Source organism: Arachis stenosperma, chromosome 8 (genome assembly GCF_014773155.1).
Source record: "Arachis stenosperma cultivar V10309 chromosome 8, arast.V10309.gnm1.PFL2, whole genome shotgun sequence".
Lineage (NCBI taxonomy): Eukaryota > Viridiplantae > Streptophyta > Magnoliopsida > Fabales > Fabaceae > Arachis > Arachis stenosperma.
This window is the reverse complement of record NC_080384.1, coordinates 37,415,690-37,429,516: the sequence shown is the minus strand read 5'-3', so window position 1 is coordinate 37,429,516 and position 13,827 is coordinate 37,415,690. Positions and strand designations below refer to the sequence as shown.

The window sequence follows — 13,827 nt, the reverse complement described above, 5'->3', positions numbered from 1 at the left end:
CAAAATCTTTTAATTGAATTTTCGAAAATTCTCTTCCCTCCTTCCCACATCCTTCTATTTATGGAGTACCACTCCTTCTAAATGCACAATTCGAACCTTATCTAATTGAAGTTCGAATTCTTCTTCTCCTTCTTCTTACTATTTCTCTTTTCCTCTGACACTTCAAGGAATCTCTATACTGTGACATAGAGGATTCCACATTTTCTTTTTCTCTCCTCTTTCATATGAGCAGGAGCAGAGACAAAGGCATTCTTGTTGAAGCTGATCCTGAACCTGAAAGGACCTTGAAGAGAAAGCTAAGAGAAGCTAAAGCACAACTCTCTTTAGAGGACCTGACCGAATTCTTCAAGGAAGAAGAACACATGGCAGCCGAAAACAACAACAATGCCAACAATGCAAGGAAGGTGCTGGGTGACTTCACTGCACCTACTCCTGATTTCTATGGGAGAAGCATCTCTATCCCTGCCATTGGAGCAAACAACTTTGAGCTTAAGCCTCAATTAGTTTCTCTAATGCAACAGAATTGCAAGTTCCATGGACTTCCAATGGAAGATCCTCATCAGTTCTTAGCTGAATTCTTGCAAATCTGTGACACAGTCAAGACTAATGGGGTTAACCCTGAGGTCTACAGACTGATGCTATTCCCTTTTGCTGTAAGAGACAGAGCTAGAATATGGTTGGATTCTCAACCTAAAGAAAGCCTGGACTCTTGGGAAAAGCTAGTCAATGCCTTCTTGGCAAAGTTCTTTCCACCACAAAGATGGAGTAAGCTTAGAGTGGAAGTCCAAACCTTCAGACAGAAGGATGGAGAATCCCTCTATGAAGCTTGGGAAAGATACAAACAATTAATCAGAAGATGTCCCTCAGACATGCTTTCTGAATGGAGCATCATAGGTATTTTCTATGATGGTCTCTCTGAACTATCCAAGATGTCTTTGGATAGCTCTGCTGGAGGATCTCTTCATCTGAAGAAGACGCCTGCAGAAGCTCAAGAATTGATTGAAATGGTTGCAAATAACCAATTCATGTACACTTCTGAAAGGAATCCTGTGAATAATGGGACTAGTCAGAAGAAAGGAGTTCTTGAGATTGACACTCTGAATGCCATACTGGCTCAGAACAAGATATTGACTCAACAAGTCAATTTGATTTCTCAAAGTCTGTCTGGAATGCAAAATGCACCAAACAGTACTAAGGATGCTTCATCTGAGGAAGAAGCTTATGATCTTGAGAACCCTTCCATGGAAGAGGTGAATTACCTAGGAGAACCCTATGGAAACACCTATAATTCTTCATGGAGAAATCACCCAAATCTCTCATGGAAGACTCAAGAGAGACCTCAACAAGGTTTCAATAACAATAATGGTGGAAGAAACAGGTTTAGCAATGGCAAGCCTTTTCCATCATCTTCTCAGCAACAGACAGAGAGTTCTAAGCAGAGTACTTCTGACTTAGCAACAATGGTCTCTGATCTAATCAAAACCACTCAAAGTTTCATGAATGAAACAAGGTCTTCCATTAGAAATTTGGAAGGACAAGTGGGATAGCTGAGCAAGAAAATTACTGAACTCCCTCCTAGTACTCTCCCAAGTAATACAGAAGAAAATCCAAAAGGAGAGTGCAAAGCCATAGACATGGCCGAATATAGAGAGGAAAGAGAGGAGGAGGACGCCACTGAGGAAGACCTCAGTGGGCGTGTACCAATCTCCTCTGAGTTCCTCAATGAGGAACCATGGGAATCTGAGGCTCAAATTGAGACCATAGAGATTCCATTGGACTTACTTCTGCCTTTCATGAGCTCTGATGAGTATTCTTCCTCTGAAGAGGATGAGTATGTCACTGAAGAGCAAGTTGCTAAATACCTTAGAGCAATCATGAAACTAAATGACAAGTTATTTGGAAATGAGACTTGGGAGGATGAACCTCCCTTGCTCACCAAAGAACTGGATGACTTGTCTAGGCAGAAACTGCCTCAAAAGAGGTAGGATCCTGGGAAGTTTTCTATACCTTGTACCATAGGCACCATGACCTTCAAGAAGGCCTTGTGTGACTTAGGGTCAAGTGTAAACCTCATGCCCCTCTCTGTAATGGAGAAATTAGGGATCTTTGAGGTGCAAGCTGCAAGAATCTCATTAGAGATGGCAGACAATTCAAGAAAACAAGCTCATGGACTTGTAGAGAATGTTTTGGTGAAGATTGAAGACCATTACATCCCTACTGATTTCATAGTCCTAGAGACTGGGAAGTGCATGGATGAATCCATCATCCCTGGCAGACCCTTCCTAGCCACAGCAAAGGCTATGATTGATGTTGATAGAGGAGAGTTGATCATTCAAGTGAATGAAGAATCCTTGGTGTTTAAGGCCCAAGGACATCCCTCTATCATCATGGAGAGGAAGCATGAAGAGCTTCTCTCAAAACAGAGCCAAGCAGAGCCCCCACAGTCAAACTCTAAGTTTGGTGTTGGGAGGCCACAACCAAACTCTAAGTTTGGTGTTGAACCCCCACATTCAAACTCTAAGTTTGGTGTTGGGAGGTTCCAACACGGTTCTGAGTATTTCTGAGGCTCCATGAGAGTCCTCTGTCAAGCTAATGACATTAAAGAAGCGCTTGTTGGGAGGCAACCCAATGTTTTATAGTTAACTATTTTCTTTTGTTATTTTATCTTTTTTGTAGGTTGATGATCATAAGAAGTCACAAAAACAATGAAAAAAGCAAAAACAGAATGAAAAACAGAAAGAAAAACAGCACACCCTGGAGGAGAAGAAGCTGGCGTTCAAACGCCAGTAATGCTAGCTGTTGGGCGTTTAACGCCCAGTCTGGCACCATTCTGGGCGTTTAACGCCAGAAAAGGGCACCAGACTGGCGTTAAACGCCGGTAAAGGGCAACAACCTGGCGTTAAACGCCAGGAATGGGCACCAGCCCGGCGTTTAACGCCAGAAATAGCTCAAAACGTGATTTTGAGCAACATTTGGTGCAGGGATGACTTTTCCTTGACACCACAGGATCTGTGGACCCCACAGGACCCCACCACCACTCTCTCTCTTCTTCCCCCATTCACCAATCACCTCAATACCTCTTCCCCAAAAACCCTTCACCTATCAAATCCCATCTTTCCCTTCACCACTCACATCCATCCTTCATAAATCCCCACCAACCTCACCCTTCAAATTCAAACCACTTTCCCTCCCAAACCCACCCATAATGGCCGAACCATTACCCCCCTCTCTCCTATATATACCCTTCTTCAACCCTTCATTTTCACACAACCTAAACACCCCTTCTTTCCCTTCTTGACCGAACACACCACCTTCTCCCTCTTCCTCATTTCTTCTTCTTCTACTCTCTTCTTTCTTCTTTTGCTCGAGGACGAGCAAACATTTTAAGTTTGGTGTGGTAAAAGCGTTGCTTTTTCGTTTTTCCATAACCATTTATGGCATCCAAGGCCGGAGAAACCTCTAGAAAGAGGAAAGGGAAGGCAAAAGCTTCCACCTCCGAGTCATGGGAGATGAATAGATTCCTCTCAAGGGTGCATCAAGACCACTTCTATGAAGTTGTGGCCTTGAAGAAGGTGATCCCCGAGGTCCCCTTTTCACTCAAAAAGGGTGAATATCCGGAGATCCGCCATGAGATCCGAAGAAGAGGTTGGGAAGTACTCACCAACCCCATTCAACAAGTCGGAATCTTGATGGTTCAAGAGTTCTATGCCAATGCATGGATCACCAAGAACCATGACCAAAGTGTGAACCCGAATCCAAAGAATTATCTCACTATGGTTCGGGGGAAATACTTGGATTTTAGTCCGGAGAGTGTGAGGGTGGCGTTCAACTTGCCTCTGATGCAAGGAGATGAGCATCCTTACACTAGAAGGGTCAACTTTGATCAAAGGTTGGACCAAGTCCTCACAACCATATGTGAAGAGGGCGCACAATGGAAGCAAGATTCAAGAGGAAAGCCGGTTCAATTAAGAAGGCATGACCTCAAGCCCGTGGCTAGAGGATGGTTAGAGTTCATACAACGCTCAATCATTCCCACTAGCAACCGGTCCGAAGTTACCATAGACCGGGCCATCATGATCCATAGCATCATGATTGGAGAAGAAATAGAGGTTCATGAGGTTATAGCCCAAGAACTCTATAAGGTGGCGGACAAGACCTCCACTTTGGCAAGGTTAGCCTTTCCTCATCTCATCTGTCACCTCTGTTGTTCTGTTGGAGTTGACATAGAAGGAGATATCCCCATTGATGAGGACAAGCCCATCACCAAGAAAAGGATGGAGTACACAAGAGACCCCTCTCATCAAGAGATCCCTGAGATTCCTCAAGGGATGCACTTTCCTCCACAAAATTATTGGGAGCAACTAAACACCTCCCTAGGAGAGTTGAGTTCCAACATGGGACAACTAAGGGTGGAGCATCAAGAACACTCCATTCTCCTCTATGAAATTAGAGAAGACCAAAGAATCATGAGGGAGGAGCAACAAAGACAAGGAAGAGACATTGAGGAGCTCAAGCATTCCATAGGATCTTCAAGAGCAAGAAAGAGCCGCCATCACTAAGGTGGACCCGTTCCTTGATTTCCTTGTTCTTTATTCTTCTGTTTTTCGATTTTTATGCTTATGTTATCCATGTTTGTGTCTTGTGATCATTAGTGTCTTAGTGTCTATGCCTTAAAGTTATGAATGTCCTATGAATCCATCACCTTTCTTTAATAAAAACGTGCTTAATTGAAAAGGAAAGAATTGCATGAATTCTGAATTTTATAATAGTTTAATTAATTTGATGTGGTGGCAACACTTTTGTTCTCTGAATGTATGCTTGAACAGTGCATATGTCTTTTGAATTTGTGGTTCATGAATGTTGGCTCTTGAAAGAATGATGAAAAAGGAGACATGTTAAGGAGGATCTGAAAAATCATAAGAATGATTCTTGAAGCAAAAAAAAAAAAAAAAAAAATTCGAAAAAAAAAAGAAAGAAAAAGAAAGAATAAGAGTTGTGATCCAAGGCAAATAAGAGTGTGCTTAAGAACCCTGGACACCTCTAATTGGGGACTTTAGCAAAGCTGAGTCACAATCTGAAAAGGTTCACCCAATTATGTGTCTGTGGCATGTATGTATCCGGTGGTAATACTGGAAGACAGAGTGCTTTGGGCCACAGCCAAGACTCAATAAAAAGCTATGTTCAAGAATCATCATACTTTACTAGGAGAATCATTAACACTATCTGGATTCTAAGTTCCTAAAGAAGCCAATCATTCTGAATTACAAGGGATAGAGTGAGATGCCAAAACTATTCAGAGACAAAGAGCTGAAAGCCCCGCTCATCTAATTAATACTGATCTTCATAGATGTTTTTGGAGTTCATTGCATATTCTCTTCTTTTTATCTTATTTGATCTTCAGTTGCTTGGGGACAAGCAACAATTTAAGTTTGGTGTTGTGATGAGCGGATAATTTGTATGCTTTTTGGCATTGTTTTTAGTATGTTTTTAGTATCTTTTAGTTAGTTTTTAGTATATTTTTATTAGTTTTTAATTAAAATTCACTTTTCTGGACTTTACTATGAGTTTGTGTGTTTTTCTGTGATTTCAGGTATTTTCTGGCTGAAATTGAGGGATCTGAGCAAAAATCTGATCCAGAGACTCAAAAGGACTGCAGATGCTGTTGGATTCTGACCTCCCTGCACTCGAAGTGGATTTTCTGGAGCTACAGAAGCCCAATTGGCGCGCTCTCAACGGCGTTGGAAAGTAGACATCCTGGGCTTTCCAGCAATATATAATAGTCCATACTTTGCCCAAGATTTGATGGCCCAAACCGGCGTTCAAAGTCACCTCAAGAAATTCCAGCGTTAAACGCCGGAACTGGCACCTAATTGGGAGTTAAACGCCCAAACTGGCACTAAAGCTGGCGTTTAACTCCAAGGAGAGTCTCTACACGAAAATGCTTCATTTGCTCAGCCCAAGCACACACCAAGTGGGCCCGGAAGTGGATTTTTGTCATTTACTCATCTCTGTACACCCTAGGCTACTAGTTCTCTATATATAGGACCTTTTACTATTGTATTAAAGACCTTTTCGATCATGTTTTGATGATTGAACCCTCTTTGGGGAGGCTGGCCATTCGGCCATGCCTAGACCTTGTTCTTATGTATTTTCAACGGTGGAGTTTCTACACACCATAGATTAAGGTGTGGAGCTCTGCTGTACCTCGAGTATTAATGCAATTACTATTGTTCTTCCATTCAATTCTGCTTGTTCTTTACCCAAGATATCACTTGTTCTTCAACATGATGAAGGTGATGATTGACGCCCATCACCATTCTCACTCATGAACAAGGTGACTGACAACCATTCTTGTTCTACAAGCATCTGAGGCTTAGTGAATATCTCTTGGATTCCCGATTGCACGATGCATGGTTGATCGCCTGACAACCGAGTGCTCGCCTGACAAACGAGCCAACCATTCCGTGAGATCAGAGTCTTCGTGGTATAGGCAGGACTTGATGGCAGCATTCAAGAGAATCCGGAAGGTCTAACCTTGTCTGTGGTATTCTGAGTAGGATTCAATGATTGAATGACTGTGACGTGCTTCAAACCTGTAACCTACTGGGCGTTAGTGACAGACGCAAAAGAGGGATTCTATTCCGGTAGGGGAGGGAACCAAACCGGTGATTGGCAGTACTGTGACAGAGTGCGTGCATTAGCTTTCACTGCGAGGATGGGAGGTAGCTGCTGACAACAGTGAAACCCTATACGAGCTTGCCATGGAAAGGAGTAAGAAGGATTGGATGAAGGCAGTAGGAAAGCAGAGAGACGGAAGGGAAGGCATCTTCATACACTTGTCTGAAGCTCTTACACCAATGATATGCATAAGTATCACTATCTTTATCTTTTATATTATTTTCGTTCATCATCATATATATTTGAGTTTGCCTGACTAAGATTTACAAGATGACCATAGCTTGCTTCAATGCTAACAATCTCCGTGGGATCGACCCTTACTCACGTAAGGTATTACTTGGACGACCCAGTGCACTTGCTGGTTAGTTGTGCGAAGTTGTGTAATGCCATGGAATTGAACCACCAAGTTTTTGGAGTTCATGACCAGGGATTATGAGAGTTGTGAAAAGTATTGTTCACAATTTCGCGCACCAACAGCCAATGATTATTGCTTTGCTTGTTAAGTGAGCAGCTATATCCATGACTACTTTGTGATGGAAATACATTAACAGTTTCATCATTTAATATAAAAGAATAATTTAAAAGAATAGTCAAGTCTAACTCAAATTTCAACCTAAAAAAAGATGGAAATATAGAACACGGGACTTGTATGGAGGTGATGTCAGTGATTCATGTCAATCACCAACTCTCCCAAAATATATTCCTGGCAATTAGGCGTTAGTGTTGGTGTACTTATATTTTCTTGGCTGGTGACTATTCTTATCCAAAAAACCTTCTAATGATGTTAATAAGTTATGCAACCTGATTTATGGTTGGCTACTTTTTTGAGATTTTCATTTTCATTATTTAGCCTTCATTGGCCACCATACATTTAATCAAGGATACTGATTCAATTTGATCTCAGACTTCAACTATATTCAAGTATGATTTATAATTTACCTCCTTTGTCATTATGATTTTAAACTCTAACTTGTATTCGTCTTTCCTTTTTTAATTTTTTCAGGAAGCATATCTTCTCCAGTTCATTCTTTGGCATTGGACCCATAGTTTCTTTCTTCCGTAATTTTTTTAAAAGTGCAGAATTTTGCCATGAGTAAGCTCCTTCCTAACACCATTCGCATGCTATCTGTTATCCTTGATGCAAAAAAATTTATTACTATCCCCTTACAAAATCGTGATAAATTTAAGATTTTTCTTTCAACCCTTTGCCCAAATTTTTGGTAAAAGATTTTCTATCTGTATTGCGTCGTTAAATATTTATTCATCTGATTACATGATTTCATTAAAGTAGACATAGATAAGAGTTGGATATCAAAACCAAGAGGTAGTGATGAGTACAGGGCCGGCTTGAACACTTTTTTGGACTTCGCTTTTGCCAATGCATCGTCCGATGGGATGATACATTGCCCATGTCCTTCGTGTGGGTTTCGGCTTTTCCAAACTAGAGAAGATGCCTACGATCATCTGCTGCTGAAACCTTTTCCTACCAATTATACCTTCTGGTTGCATCACGGTGAGAGACGCGTTGGAGAGTGCTCAAGTGAGAGAGACGAAGGTCAACCATCTAGCATCCGCCGAGATCCAATGCGCGACATGGTTACTGATGCATTCAATTTTCACGGTTTCATTCAAGATGAAGAAGAGTCAGGCAACGACCATAATGGGGGGGTGCCGAAGAGTTACCGTATTCGTACAACGAACCTAGTCACGATGGCCGTGATTTTGATGAGCTACTTGAAGATGGCGAGCAGGAATTGTATCCGGGATGCTCGAAATTCTCGAAGCTGGGGTTCTTGGTGAGGCTATACCATATAAAGTGCATGTGCGGAGTGAGTGACAAGGCATTTGGACTGATACTAGAACTACTGGGGGAAGCATTTGAGCATGCAAAGATTCCGGCTTCACTGCATGATGCCAAGAGGATCATAAGAAAGCTCGGCATTGCGTACAGGAAGATAGATGCATGCCCGAATGACTGCATGCTATATCAGGGCAGCGATCAAGAACTATCTAGGTGCAAGCAGTGTGGGACCTCGAGATGGAAGCAGAAGACTAGGAGGAATTCGATTGTCAGGATCAACGTGGTTGTTAAGAAGAGTGGTAAGCCCCAGCCGGCGAAGGTTCTTCGTTACTTTCCCCTTGTTCCACGACTGCAGCGGATGTTCATGTCCAGTAAGACATCCGCTGAAATGTTGTGGCACAAGGAAGGTCCTAACTCAGATGGTTTTTTGAGGCATCCTAGGGACGGTGAGGCATGGAAGGCATTTGACAGAAGATTTACCGACTTCAGTAGCGATCCGCGCAGTGTCCGCTTAGCCTTAGCTAGCGACGGCTTTAATCCCTTCGGAAATCTAAGCTCAAGGTACTCTATCTGGCCCGTGATTCTTATCCCGTACAACCTACCTCCGTGGATTTGTATGAAACCCACCTCTTTCCTGCTCTCTATGATTATTCCCGGTCCCAAGATGCCTGGGAATGATATAGATGTATACCTACAGCCCTTGATAGATGAGTTGAAGCAGTTGTGGGATGGTGTTGAGACCTACGACGCTAACGAGAAAAAAACTTTCAAGATGTATGCTGCATTGATGTGGACAATTAGCGATTTTCCTGGACTGGGAAACTTATCTGGGTGGAATACGTACGGTGGGAGAGCTTGTCCTACGTGCAACTTGGATGCTGAGACTAATCGGCTCACATTCAGTCAGAAATGGTGTTTCATGGGTCATCGGCGCTTTCTGAGTCAAGGCCACAGATATCGGCAGGACCGGTTTAGATTTGATGGCAAGGTAGAGGACCGAGGTCCCCCTGTTAAACTGTCTGGTGAAGATATTATGAGATAGTTGGAGAATGTGCACGTCATTCTTGGGAAGCTGCAAACGACTGCAGGTAAAAGAGCACGCGGACAACATGTTGCATTGCAAGACGAGTCTCTTTGGAAAAAGAAGAGTATATTATTTGAACTCCCATATTGGAAGTATAATTTATTGCGTCACAACCTGGACGTGATGCACATAGAGAAGAATGTATGCGACAACATACTTTACACAATACTGAACGATAGCGGTAAATCCAAGGATCATCTCAAAGCTCGAAAAGACCTCCAGCTGATGGGGATCAGGCGTGATCTCTGGCCACGGGAAGATGGAAAGTATCCCACTGCAATCTTCTCCATGTCGAATTCACAGAAGGACGTCTTTCTTAGAACTTTAAAGAATGTGGTCTTTCCAGATGGTCACACGAGCAACATTTCTCGGTGTGTTGACTTACATCAGCGTAAGCTATTCGGGTTGAAAAGTCATGATAATCACACTCTAATGCAACATCTTCTGCCAATTGCATCAAGGAATGTTTTGCCTGCCCCAGTGTCAGTTGTCCTGGCTGATCTCTCAACTTTCTTCAGACGACTATGCAGTAAATCTATAGACCCTCAACAACTTCCTCTCCTCCAGGAACATGTGGTCCTCACCCTTTGTCGCATGGAGGCAATTTTTCCACCGTCGTTCTTCACAGTCATGGTACACTTAACCGTGCATCTGGTCGAAGAGGTATTCCTGGGGGGCCCGGTGTACTATAGGTGGATGTATCCAATTGAAAGGTAACTATGGTATTGATTTCACATTACTATTATTCCGATAGCTAACAAGCTGACACACATATCTTGCTCGTAAAGGTACTGGTGCACGAAATTGCAATAACACTTTTGCAATCCCGCACAACTAACCAGCAAGTGCACTGGGTCGTCCAAGTAATACCTTGCGTGAGCAAGGGTCGATCCCACGGAGATTGTCGGCTTGAAGCAAGCTATGGTTATCTTGTAAATCTTAGTCAGGATATCAGAAATTATCAGGATTGATTGTAAAAAGCAAAAGAACATGAAATGGTTACTTGTATTGCAGTAATGGAGAATAGGTTGAGGTTTGGAGATGCTCCATCTTCTGAATCTCTGCTTTCCTACTGTCTTCTTCATTAAACACGCAAGGCTCCTTCCATGGCAAGCTGTATGTAGGGTTTCACCATTGTCAGTGGCTACCTCCCATCCTCTCAGTGAAAATACGTCCCTGATGCTCTGTCACAGCATAGGCTAATCATCTGTCGGTTCTTAATCAGGCCGGAATAGAATCCAGTGATTCTTTTGCGTCTGTCACTAACGCCCCGCCTTCAGGAGTTTGAAGCACGTCACAGTCATCCAGTCATTGAATCCTACTCAGAATACCACAGACAAGATTTAGACCTTCCGGATTCTCTTGAATGCCGCCATCAGTTCTAGCTTATACCACGAAGATTCCGATTAAAGAACCCAAGAGATATCTACTTAATCTAAGATAGAACGGAGGTGGTTGTCAGTCACACGTTCATAGTTGAGAATATGATGAGTGTCACGGATCATCACATTCATCCGGGTTAAGAGCAAGTGATATCTTAGAATGGAAGCAAGCATGATTGAATAAGAAACAGTAGTAATTGCATTAATCCATCAAGACACAGCAGAGCTCCTCACCCCCAACCATGGGGTTTAGAGGCTCATGCTGTGGAAGGTACACAATGAAACGTCTAAAATGTTATGAGGTCATGAGGTACGGATACAATGTCAAAAGATCCTATAAATAGTAAACTAGTATCCTAAGGTTTACAGAAATGAGTAAATGACAGAAAAATCCACTTCCGGGCCCACTTGGTGTGTGCTTGGGCTGAGTAATGAAGTAATTTCGTGTAGAGACCTTTTCTGGAGTTAAACGCCAGCTTTTATGCCAGTTTGGGCGTTTAACTCCAAGTTTTATGCCAGTTCCGGCGTTTAACGCTGGAATTTCTGAGGCCGGATTGCTACGCAGGTTTGGGCCATCAAATCTTGGGCAAAGTATGGACTATTATATATTGCTGGAAAGCCCAGGATGTCTACTTTCCAATGCCGTTGAGAGCGCGCCAATTGGGCTTCTGTAGCTCCAGAAAATCCACTTCGAGTGCAGGGAGGTCAGAATCCAACAGCATCTGCAGTCCTTTTCAGTCTCTGGATCAGATTTTTGCTCAGAACCTTCAATTTCAGTCAGAAAATACCTGAAATCACAGAAAAACACACAAACTCATAGTAAAGTCCAGAAAAGTAAATTTTAACTAAAAACTACTAAAAATATACTAAGAACTCAACTAAAACTACCAAAAATATACTAAAAACAATGCCAAAAAGCGTACAAATTATCCGCTCATCACAACACCAAACTTAAATTGTTGCTTGTCCCCAAGCAACTGAAAATCAAAATAGGATAAAAAGAAGAGAATATACTATAGACTCCAAAATATCAAAGAAACATAGCTCCAATTAGATGAGCGGGACTAGTAGCTTTTTGCCTCCGAACAGTTTTGGCATCTCACTCTATCCCTTGAAGTTCAGAATGATTGGCATCTATGAGAACTCAGAACTCAGATAGTGTTATTGATTCTCCTAGTTAAGTATATTGAGTCTTAACATAGCTAGTGTATGAGTCTTGGCTGTGGCCCAAAGCACTTTGTCTTCCAGTATTACCACCGGATACATACATGCCACAGACACATAATTAGGTGAACCTTTTTAGATTGTGACTCAGCTTTGCTAAAGTCCCCAATTAGAGGTGTCCAGGGTTCTTAAGCACACTCTTTTTGCTTTGGATCACCACTTTATTTCTTTCCTTTTCTTTTCTTCTCTTTTTTTTTCGAAATTTTTTTTTTGTATTCACTGCTTTTTCTTGCTTCAAGAATCAATTTGATGATTTTTCAGATCCTCAATAACAGTTCTCTTTCTCCTCATTCTTTCAAGAGCCAACAAATTTAACATTCTTAAAAACAACAAATTCAAAAGACATATGCACTGTTCAAGCATTCATTCAGAAAACAAAAAGTATTGTCACCACATCAAACTAATTCAACTAGTTTCAGAGATAAATTTCGAAATCCTGTACTTCTTGTTCTTTTGTGATTAAAGCATTTTTCTTTTAAGAGAGGTGATGGATTCATAGGACATTCATAGCTTTAAGGCATAAACTTAAATTTTTATTAATTATGAATTAAGAACAAGACTCAGAAATTAAATATAAGATGAAACAAAAAATAGAAAAAAAGAAAACGAAATAATATAAAAAAACGAAAAAGAATAGGCTCCTAATGATAGAGGTTTTCACAGAGTTAGGACTCAACAACCTTGATTTTGAGAAGTGGATGCTCCCTCAGCTTGAGAGGAGAGCTTTTGGCGTTTCATCTCTTGAATTTCACGCCCCTGCTTCTCTTGTTCCTTCAGCAATTTGCAGAGCATGCAGTTTTGATTCTGCTGTTCTTCCTTCAGTTGCTCCATAGTCTCTTGCAACTTGTTAATAGATGCTTCTAGGTTGGCCCAGTAGCCAATTTCAGGGAATTCAGGGAGGAACTCATGCGCCCTCCTTTTGATAGAGTTGTCTTGCACTTGTCCTTCCATTGACTTCTTGGTGATTGGATGCTCAATGGGTATGAACTCATCTACTCCCATCTTCACCCCAGCCTCTTTACAGAGCAAGGAGATCAAGCTTGGGTAAGCCAATTTGGCTTCAGTGGAATTCTTATTTGCAATTGTGTAGATCTCACAAGCAATCACATGATGCACCTCCACTTCTCTTCCAAGCATAATGCAATGAATCATCACTGCTCTCTTGATGGTGACCTCAGAACGGTTGCTAGTGGGCAGTATGGAACGCCCAATAAAGTCTAGCCAACCTCTTGCAATTGGTTTGAGGTCTCCCCTCTTGAGTTGGTTTGGGACACCCTTTGAATTGGTTATCCATTTAGTTCCAGGGAGGCATATGTCCTCTAGAACTTGATCCAACCCTTTATCTACTCTCACTATCCTCCTATTGAAGGAGTCAGGATCATCTTGCAGTTGAGGCAACTTGAAGATTTCTCTTATTTTGTCCAGATGGAAGTACATAACTTTCCCTCTGACCATGGTTCTGTAGGTATGGTAAGCGGTTCCAGTCATTCTTTGCTTATCTGTTAGCCACAGATTTGAGTAGAATTCCTGAACCATGTTCCTTCCAACCTTTGTCTCAGGATTGGTTAGAACTTCCCATCCTCTGTTTCGAATTTGCTCTTGGATCCCTGGATATTCATCTTCTTTCAGATCAAATTTAACTTCCGGGATCACTGACC

General features: G+C 41.9%; 1 non-coding gene across 1 annotated transcript; it reads right to left on the bottom strand.

The window, feature by feature from the left end:
* Positions 1-767: 767 nt before the first annotated feature.
* On the bottom strand, positions 768-875 carry LOC130947112 (small nucleolar RNA R71). Its single transcript, XR_009072522.1, has one exon. It is a non-coding gene; the product is annotated as a small nucleolar RNA R71 (small nucleolar RNA).
* Positions 876-13,827: the final 12,952 nt, after the last annotated feature.